Source organism: Delphinus delphis, chromosome 6 (genome assembly GCF_949987515.2).
Source record: "Delphinus delphis chromosome 6, mDelDel1.2, whole genome shotgun sequence".
NCBI classification, from domain to species: Eukaryota; Metazoa; Chordata; class Mammalia; order Artiodactyla; family Delphinidae; genus Delphinus; species Delphinus delphis.
This window is the reverse complement of record NC_082688.1, coordinates 86,734,802-86,745,523: the sequence shown is the minus strand read 5'-3', so window position 1 is coordinate 86,745,523 and position 10,722 is coordinate 86,734,802. Positions and strand designations below refer to the sequence as shown.

The 10,722-nt window shown below is 45.8% G+C and overlaps 1 long non-coding RNA gene across 1 annotated transcript; it reads right to left on the bottom strand.

Annotated features, from left to right (window-relative positions):
• Nucleotides 1-2,692: 2,692 nt before the first annotated feature.
• On the bottom strand, nucleotides 2,693-5,378 carry LOC132426723 (uncharacterized). The gene is made up of 3 exons (XR_009519760.1): nucleotides 5,321-5,378; nucleotides 3,422-3,611; nucleotides 2,693-2,765 (listed from the first exon to the last, which is right to left on the bottom strand). It is a non-coding gene; the product is annotated as an uncharacterized lncRNA (long non-coding RNA).
• Between the last annotated feature and the right edge of the window lie 5,344 nt (nucleotides 5,379-10,722).

Here is a 10,722-nt window from a genome sequence, read left to right as displayed (position 1 = left end):
GCAAAATCTGGGCTTGGCAGGCGGTGGCTGTGGGGTCTTTGGGTGGGTATGACAGCAATGAGTAGACATTAACCCTTCGTGTGCTGCCTCCCATTTTATTCTTCACCCAAGAATGAAGAAACGAGGTTTTAAGAAAGCCTCCAAAACAACTAGAAGTGATGGTGGATAGAGTACGCAATTAAAAGAGAAAATCAGGACACAAACTGAACCTCCGAATAATATTAAAATAAAATTAAAATAACCTTTTAAAAGTTGGCGACTGGGCTTCCCTGGTGGCGCAGTGGTTGAGAGTCCGCCTGCCGATGCAGGGGACACGGGTTCGTGCCCCGGTCCGGGAAGATCCCACATGCTGCGGAGCGGCTAGGTCCGTGAGCCATGGCCGCTGAGCCTGCGCGTCCGGAGCCTGTGCTCCGCAACGGGAGAGGCCACAACAGTGAGAGGCCTGCGTACCGCAAAAAAATAAAAAATAAAATAAATAAAAATAAAAGTTGGCGACTGCAATATTGATCATTTAATATTTATCCCAGCTTTAGTAAACGTATAGGAGACTACAAGGAAATACACTCAAAAGTTGTTCTGGGATTAGCTAGCTCAAGGTTTCTCAAATTTGAATAAGCAAAGAACCCACTGGGGGTCTGGTGAAAATGCAGATTCTGACTCAGGAGTTCTGGAGTAGGGCATTGCTGACAAGCGCCCAGGTTATGATACAGCGGTTCTAGCAAGGGTATTCGTGGATTTTTTTTTTCTTTATACCCTCTGGTATTTTTTAATCTTCTATAATAAACATATTGCTTACTTAGATAATCATGAAAATATTTTCTTTTTGAAGATAAGGTATTTATAGATTAAGTCCAGTGCTTCAACTGACCAGATCCTGGGAGATGGGACTTCTCAACAAACTGGAAAGCAGTTCAGAGCTTTGATTCTCAGCCCGGCGAAGGGTAGGGGGGGAGTCACAGGGGATTCCCCGGGAAGCTTTACAGAGCATTTGCCCCCTGGGGACTTGTCGGAATGGGGGTGGGGCTGTGTAATTGGAGAGCTCCTGGACCACACACCGCGCGGTTCCCCAGGGCAGAGAACCACCACTGCAGCCGCCTGAGCAGACTTTGCACTTTACTGTCATTCAGATCTAGGCTTGCGTGTGGCTGTGTCCGCCATGGCCTGCAGTGGCAGAGTACGAACACACTGTACTGTATGCTCGCAACTAGTAAAACTCAAGTTTTATATGCTTATTGGGAGTGGAGCCACTCACTGCTCATACTTTGCGTTTGCGCTCAAGAAGCCACCCCGCAGCTCACTTTTATATATCTGATTGAGAAACCGAGAATTGGTGATGACCTTGTCGCTGTCTTGAAGACGTTGGGCAAGCTGAGGCAGGTAACCAAATAGGACCCTCAGACTTTAGGTTTTAGAGGTTTACAAAGTGGCACAATTAAAAATACTAGATGAATTGGCATCTTGGTGAGTCCTGTCGGTGGGATAACAGTCAGAAGCATCACTGCCCCAAATGTTCCACTTCTATGGAATCACAGAGAACTTGTATCATTCAAAATGCTGCTGTAGATACAGGACTATTAACTGAATCATCTATAATATGCACATTAACATCTTTTTGTTGTCTTGCTTCAAGGAGAAGGAAAATGAGATGGGCTGGCTTGTGTGCTATCTCCTCTATGTATTATTTGATCAGTCAGGACACTTTCAATTCAAACCAGTATGAATAAGAAAATGGGAATTTATTGAATTATGTAACTGAAAAGTTTATCTATCTTCAGGCATAGCTGGATCCAGGCACTCCACTGATGCTATCAGAACTTAGCCTCGTTCTTTCCCTCTCAGTTCAGCTCTCCTCCATGTTGGCTCTTTTCTCAGGCAGGCTCACGACTGGGGGCAGATGCTAGGAGGTTCAGGTTTATTCTTCATTCTCCCTGAAACCCCAGAAAAAGAAGTCTCTGTCATAACAGTTTAAACAAGCATCCCCTATTTGAGTCTTATGAGCTGGACTTGGATGACATACAGGAATCTGGGCCAGTCACTGGGACATGGGGGGTGTTGGTTCATTCCTCCAGGCCTGGGACAGGTGCCCAGTGCTGGATCCAGACATGAAGGTAGTCAGAGATTTAAGAGCAGAGAAGTAAGAGCTTTTCTAGAAAAATATGGACTATATGATTAAAAGAAGGGAGAATAAACCCTAGGCAGGAAAACGATTGTGTCCAATTCAGCATATAATTATCAACAGACTAATATTCACAACTGGTCTATTTTGAACTTCATAATTCAGGTTGATTAACTGGACCAGTGCTTTGCAACTCTTGTGTATCTTAATTCACATATAAGAATTATAATGTGCGTAGGCAGCCTGGGGTAAGGGGAAGGGTGGGGGAGAAACTTGGGATCCCGGCAGAGGCTGCTGTAGGATTGATTGGTCAGGGACTCCAAACGTCCCAAGTTCTGTGAGAAGCAATAACTTGTGTTGGGGTCAGGTCTCGGGAATCTCTATGTTTAGGGCATCATATTGGTACTTAAGGCCCAAAGTGGCCATTTAGTAATTTAAAAAATATAGACAGCATAGTTCAAAGTTTATTGTGACCTGTATCCTAATACCTTCCCCTCCTCACACACCCCACCTCACCTCCAAAAAGGCAATCGTTCATTGAGCAATTATTAACTGAACACATGCTGTGTGTCAAGTGCTGTTTTAGGCCCTTGGAATACATCCGTGAATAAAACAAAGACCCCCGTCTGGCTGTGTTTCTTTCAAATACCTGTAGGTCAGTAGAGACAGACAATAAGCAATAAACATCATAAATCAGTAAATTACAAAATGTACTAGAAGGTGGTACGTGTTAGAGAAAGACAGAAAAAGTAGAGCAAGGGAAAAAGGTTATTTCAAGAAGGATTCATGAAATGCCTCTGCCTCCAGTAGTTTGAGTCTACAAACGTCAGGAGACTTGAGAATGGTTCACCGCATTTACGAAGTGTTTCAGTGTCCAGCTCTGGGCATCAGAGCATACCTGGACGCTCCGAGCCTGGGTCTGCAATGGCAAGGAAGGCCAAGGCTCTTGCACAGAAGCACAGCTAATGTCAAATACCAATGTGGAAATGCCAACCTGTTCTCTCACACTTCAGACCTGGAAGGGACATTCAAGGTTAGAGTCCCCCTCCTCCAGCTTGTGCAGTGGGTGAGGGTAGCACCAGGCTCGCCTCTGACTGGGGGTCTCGTGTGAGGGCACACAAGTCTCAGCGGGGGGCTGTATTGGTTACCTCTGACTGCATGATAATCTATCCCAACATTTAGTAGCTTAAAACAACGACTTTTCCAATCTCGCAGTTCCTGTGGGTCAGGCACGGGCATGGGTTAGAGGGGTCCTCTCCTTCAGGGTCATGTACAGGCTGTGATGGAGGTATTGGCTCCACTCACCTGCAAACCTGTAACAGAGGTTCAACTGAGGCAGGATCCACTTCCAAGTTCACGGGTGCTTGTCCGCAGGGCTCAGTTCCTTCAGGGCTGATAGAGTGAGAGCCTCAGCTCCTTACCGGCTGTTGCCCAGAGGCCGCCCGCAGACCCTTGCTACGTGGGCCTCTCCAACGTGGCGACTTCTTCATCAAAGCTGGTGAGAGAGAGTGTGTGCCAGGAGGATGGAGGTTGCAATTTTGTAACCCAAACATAGAGCAAGTCAGCAGACCCAGCCTGTGCCCAGGGCAAGGATGGCATCAGGGCGTGTCTACCAGGAGGCGAGAATCGTTGTGAGCTGTCCTCAAAGTCAGCCTACCCCGAGGACCCTGGACTCTGCGTTCAGGATTTCTCTGAGTCTTGCTGCCTTGGTTCCTGGCACTGTTTTCTACTAAGTGACAATACAGCCCATTTCCACCCTGTAAGTCCCTTAGTTGTGAACACTAAGGTGCTCTTTCATTCTCTCCCTCCTCCGCTCCTCTAGGTTTCTCTTCTCTTAGTGAAGTTCACCAAGGACATCCCCATCACTCATCCTCCCTTGGAGGGTCTGCAACGGGTCCACAGTAGGGTCCGCATGATCACACAGCTCTCACTTACCCTACTGTTTACAACTCCATTTCAAATCTCCTAGCCCCAGCCAGACCCAGCACCTACCAAACCCACTGAGACTTGGGGAGGGGAAGTTCTCGCTCCAGGGAATCTGGAACAGGAAGCATTTGTGACACTGAGAAGTGAGACCCGAACAGGGAAGATCAGTGGAAATGCTTGGCCAGTGTTCACTGCTATGGGGCATTTGCTGAGAGGACGGTTTCTCACAAGCTCTCAGATAAATGGTGATAATGGATGATTCTCAATAAAGAGTATTCTAACAGCCCTGTTCCAGCCCGGTCTATGCAAGTCAAATTGCATTGCAAAGAATAAGATACAATTGAGCTTTCCTTCTGAGATCTAAATAAGGCAATTCCACAATGGATAGGGCATGGAATTGGGGGATGGCTGTGGTCTGTGTCACGTTCCATTCACCATGGGACATACAGATACACTGAATGGTGTTATGTCTGTGGTCTACAAACTAACACTATTCTGAAAGCATCCAAATGAAAAGTAAGATGTGCTGACATACACCTCCTGGCCCCTCCTCTTTAGTGCATTTTGCATATTTTATTATATGTTTTCTTTAAAACCTCCCTTTTCTATTTTGGCATCCAACCATAGTGGCCATTTTGAAACTCTGTCTGCTAAACACAGACACCTAAACACTGTCTGCTAATCACTTACGTCTTTTGTCTCTCTTGCCTCCCTCCCTCCCTCCCTCCCTTCCTTCCTTCCTTCCGTTTTGCTGTGATGCCATCCCTCTCACAACCTTGAATGCTCTTGGTAAACTCAACTGACTTTTCCAAAGCAGTTTTACAAAACTTATCAGAGGGAGGCAGGTGGTGGCTACGATGTATTCCCCACAGCCCTGTGTGCTCCTCACCAAATTGAATCCCTTGAAGGCAGGACGTCCTGAGATTGCGTGGCCTCCACCACAAGATTAAGGCATCTGACATTTTAGGGGAGGATGCCACTGACACCTCCTACTTCTATTCTTAAGGTACCCATGTTTCTTTAAATTTATTTCTCCTCTTATCCTTACAGCTAGTTTTTGAAGAAAGCTTTCATTTCTACTTGGAGTCTCAAACATGTTGATAATGTCTCCTTTAGCTATTCTATTTAAAGAAATTGTACTGTTGCTTTTTCTTTAATTATGTGTTTGTGTACACATTTTTCTCTCACTGGAACATAGTCATTGTGTTCGTTTACCAGGACTGCCATAACAAAGTACCACAGACTGGGTGGCTTAAACAACAGAAATTCATTTCTTACAGTTCTGGAGGCTAGAAGTCCGAGATCCAAGTGTCAGCAGGATTGGTTTCTTCTGAGGCCTCGTTCCTTGGCTTGGAGATGACTGTCTCCTCCTGTGTCTTCACATGGTCTTCCCTCCATGCAAATGTCTGTGTCCTACTCTCTTCTTCTTATAAGGACAGCAGTCCGACTGGATTGGGGCCCATCCTATGACCTCATTTTAACTTAATCACCTCTCTAAAGGCCCCATCTCCAAATATAGTCATGTTCTGTGGTCCTGGGGTTTGGATGTCAACATATGAGTTTTCGGGGGGGCATTTTCAGCCCATAAGAGTCATAAAATACAGATAAGCAAAAAGAAGATTAAAAAGGCTCATATAATCTCACAATTTGGGGCCTTCCAGTGGCTTCTGGTTGTGCTTAGCATAAATTCCAGGCCCCTTACTTCAGCTGCAACTCCCTACCTGTTCTACCCTCCTCCCTCTCGTTCATCTCCTCGCTCCCTCACTCCCAGCCTGCTGGCTTCCCTGCACAAGCCTGGGCCTGTCCTTCTCAGGGCCTTTGCATGGGCTATTCCCAGGTGTGTGCATAGCTGATGCCTTTCTGGTCATGGACTCAGCTCAAATACAGAAGATCACAGAGGCTTCTGTTACCCCTGCCTGATGTTGCTGTCTCCCCAGGCATTCTAGAGCAGAGCTTCTCCACCCCAGCTCTACTGACATCTTGGGCTGGTCAGTGCTCTGCTGAGCAGGCATTCAGTGATCATCAGCTGTTAGTATTCTCTCTCATTACCCTGATGTTTTCCTATATATGTGTTTGTTTACTAATCTGTGAATGTCACAAGGCAAGTGCCTAGAACACTGCACAGCACACAGTAGGTGCTCAGTAACCGCATGTTGAAAGAAGGGGTGGCCCTACTAGGATAGAAGGCCGCTGCCTGTTGTGCTCAGAGACACACCTCTAGTGCAGGCGGCACACGGCACCTGGTGCATAGTAGGTGTTCAATAAATATGTGTTGAATGAATAGAATATTTACTGTAAACTGGCCCATGCAGGTGTATATTTCCTCAACCTGCTTTTCCTTATTGATTGCCCTTCCTGCCATCCTTTTCATTTCTTCCCATGAACTTTTGAGGAAATCAGAGAACAGACCTGGCCTCTTCTCCTTCTCTGATGTGACTCCTACATCCAGGTGGTCTTTAAGGTCCCTGACCCCTCAAGGTTCCAAGTCCAAGCTTGATCTCCCCTCCCCCAAGCCCTGGTCCCCACTCCTCTCCCTTCTCAGTCCACGCCCTGGGGCAGTGACCATCTTGCCTGCTTCCTAACACGGGCCATGGCCTCCTGCTTCCATGGCTCACAGGTGAGTGTGTGGTCACAACACCCTACGAGTGGAGTCACAGTCACCCAGAGAAGCGTAGAGGATATTCAGGCCCCGAATGTCATGCCTGTTACTGCGTGGAAGATACCAAATACCTGTTTTGTGAGCATCTCAACCAGCCAACCACGCAGCGAAGGAAGGTTCACAATATCCATAAGTGTTGCGCATGGTCTGGGTCCCGGTCTAGACCCGTCATCATACCACATTAGTTCTCTGTGCCGGGAGGAGGTGGAACGGGGCATTTTTAGTTAAAAGTGACAAAACACGCTGGTGCTTGCTGTGCACCCGGCACAGTTCCAAGTGCTGATTGCCTCCGGGAATTCCCCAACCACCCCACGGGGTGGGCTGCTGTGCTAGCACCTCCACTTCACGGGTGAGGAAACTGAAGTCATAGAAAGGTGAAATAACTTGCTCCAGGTCTAGGATGGCCAGCCTGTCCCAGTTTGCCTGGGACTTGCCTGGTTTCAGCACCGAATGTGCCATGTCTCAGCAAACTTCTTGGTCCCTGGCAAATCAGGACAGTTGGTTACCCAAGCAGATCACCCCACTTCTAAGTAGCAGAGCTGGAATTTGATCCTAGTCAGTGGACTCCAGAGTCCATACTCTTTTTTTTTTTGCGGTACGCGGGCCTCTCGCTGTTGTGGCCTCTCCCGTTGCGGAGCACAGGCTCCGGACGCGCAGGCTCAGCGGCCACGGCTCACGGACCCAGTCGCTCCGCGGCATGTGGGATCTTCCCGGACCGGGGCACGAACCCGTGTCCCCTGCATCGGCAGGCGGACTCTCAACCACTGCGCCACCAGGGAAGCCCCAGAGTCCACCCTCTTAACTGCTATGTAAAGCAATGTACAGTAACCAAGGACAACTCAATCCATCAATTAATCAAATTCAGGGAGATATTCTGAAATGAATCTTACTTTCATAATGACAAAAAGAGGGTGGGTCGACACCAAAACCATAGGGATTGTAGAGGAAACAAAGCCGCTATTTCCTCTTTACCTAAAATTATCCAGTTTATGCCTTAATCCGCCCCCCTTGTCATGGACCATAAAGACCTAGTCACTCATTTTATGATTTTGATCCAGAAGATGTCTCCATCTCTAAAAGGATGAATCAATTATGTCACACGTTAATACCAGGTGAACATAAAGCGTGCCTTGCATTTAGCTTCCCCACTACATCATACACTTGGCAAAGACTAAAGAAAACTGCTCCTTAAGTATTTCCTCCAACCAACAGGATTATTTCCTGTAGCTAATGATATGGCTTAGAATAATAAGATAGGAACTTGAGGTCAGCTTTTGGACTGAGTTTAAATGTCTTTAAAGGGAGGAAAAAAAGCACCCCAACTAAGCTTGATTATTGTTGTCTTTTGCTCAGTATATATTAACCTCCTCATAAATATGCAACCACATCCCCTGGCTTACTGGCTTTTTCTTAATATAAGAGTGGCATTCTTGGCCTCTCTCTGACCCCCAAAATCTTGGCTAAAATCTGCTCAAGGGTCTTGGGTTGCTTGGTACTCTCTCTTTGGCCAACTGGTCTTCATAAATCTGATTCTCAAACAGCCCATGAAAATGGGGGTGGCATGTGTCCCCCTCAATTCTGAATGTTACTGGGCTTGGTCCTTGCCTTAGACCGTCAGGGGACATTGGTGATGTTTGAGACAATAAGAAACCTCGGAGGTTAACGAAGAACCATCCTCCTTGAGATTTAACCAAGCTTTAGAACAAGGTTTCATAGTTTACTGTGCATGAAAATCACCTGGGGACTTTATTATGCTTCCCCAGTCCCACCAGGAGATTGTGATGCAGGAGAGTCAACGTGGAGTCGGGCATCTTTGTTTCTGACAAGGCCCTCAGATGATCCTGACAGGCTTTGCAATGACACTGTGAGAAGCTCTGCCCTGAGATGTCAATTCAGGTTCCTCTCATGTGTGCCTCTGCAAAATTTCCCATTTAAGAAAAAATGGAAATCTACAATGTAAAGTGTTTGCCCTATTTTCTTGTTGTTGTATGTTTTGTTTAACTCCCCAATCCTGGGTATTTGAGCAGGCATGTCATCACACCACACGTTCATATGCCTCTGTGTAAGCCACTCATTTTCATGGCTGTATAGTATTCCAGAATATATACAGTAACATCCAGGTTAGTTGCAGCTTTGGGTAACTATGAACAATGCTACTATGAACATTTTTCTATGTGTGAGATTTCTTTAAAAGATCTAAAAAGCAGAAGCCCATCTTTATAAAGGCCATCTCCTGTGAAGGCAAGTGTCAAGGATGGACTGGTTAGAGATTCTGGTGGGAAAAAGGGACAAGCAGGGCAGAGTAGGGAGCTCTCTGCAAAGAGAGAAACATGTCTAAGTTGTCACTTTTTTAATTTTAGTGAATTCAATTAAAATAAAGAAAAGTTATAAGAGACTAGATTGAAGGAAATATCTGAGCTGGAAGGCTCTAGCTAATCAATGCTCTAATTTCATAGATGAGGCCCTGTGAAGTGATTTGCCCTTCAGAAAGGGCAGAAAGAAGAGCAGAAAGAAGAAAGAAAAAAAAAATGGACCAAGTTATTTCATCAGGAAGTACTGTTTCTAAGAGGTTGGTAACACTGTGAACAGGCTATGGAGGTCAAACTGTTGCTAACAGTTGTTATGTCTTTTCCACATTTGCATTGTAGTATCCCTGCATTTGAAATGAGAAGAGAAAATTGGTGTTCCAAATGTTGTGTCTGAGCCCTGCTGGCTCTATCACTTCAGCTGTATCAGTGATGGAGAGAGATGTCAGCTACATAGCCAGGCCAGGGTCTGAGGTTGAATCTAAAGTGGGCCCCAAGATGCACATGCCCACACACTAGCTCCTCAAGATGCGGCTGCCCAAGCTCTAGGTCCCCAAGATGCAGGTGCCCACGTGTCAGGTCCCCAATAATCAGGTGCCCTCACTCCGGCTCAGTTCTGTGGGCACATGGTAAATACAAGTAAGAAGAGCACAGTCCCCTTCTTTGGGGGGGAGGTGGGGAAAATCAGCCACACTCCAATTTAATGAGGTATCCCTTTCTTCACACATTTAACATGCATTCAACAGGCACTGGGTTCTATTAAGTGGGTGCAAAAGATGAAGATGACAGTGTCCTGTCACCAAGTAGCTAGCAGGCCAGTGGGGAGGTGAACGGGAGATGACTGAAAACTAGGACATGTGATAAAGGTGAAGGACACACAAAAAGATAAAACTGTAAAATATTTGCAATGACCTCCTTCTTCACAGCAGTCAAACCTCGACTGCCCAAAAGGCTCCCAGCTGCCTAACCCCTAGTTATCAGTCCAAAGATGCCAAGAGGCAGGCCACCACCAGAGGGCAGTGTGGGGATGTTGGCCTGCACATGCTCAGTTTTTTGGTTTTGCCACCATTCCAGGACTGAAGATTACAAAGTAGATTTTGATTTCAGCATCAAAATCAATTATTAATTTTTCTTTGTCTAAGAAATAGTGCGTATTGCTTCTACAATGGACTCCTATAGCTTAATACATAGGCTGAAAAGTAAAATGAAGCTCTACAACTTTTTCCCTGGGTTGCAAAATTTGTATTATCCAAACAAACATTTTTCGTTGTTTTTCTCTCGCTTTTTTTTTTCTCGCTGGTGCACAGAGGCATAAAGCCTTGTCTGTAACAACCATATGAAAAAGTGTAATCATTTTGATTTAAAAATGAAATAAAACAAAACGGAAAAGTAATATTTTTCCATTTCTCTACAGTTTAACTTAATTTGCTTTAGACCTCTGTGGACATATAGATTTTTATGATTAGGCTCATGGAGTAAAAGGATCATTAACACAGAAACGATGCTTTCACCAAACCACCAATGGGTCACTTTGCCTAGGGTTTCTCTCCGGTGTTCAGAAATTCCTTGGGTGAAAAAGCAATGCAACCTGACAGAAAATGCTAATTCTCCAGGAAATTGATGAAGACTGTCCACTTCCTGCCTGCCAGTGGGTTATGGAGGAAGAAACATGTAGTCAGTAGAGAATATATACTGTAACATACTCTCATATACTG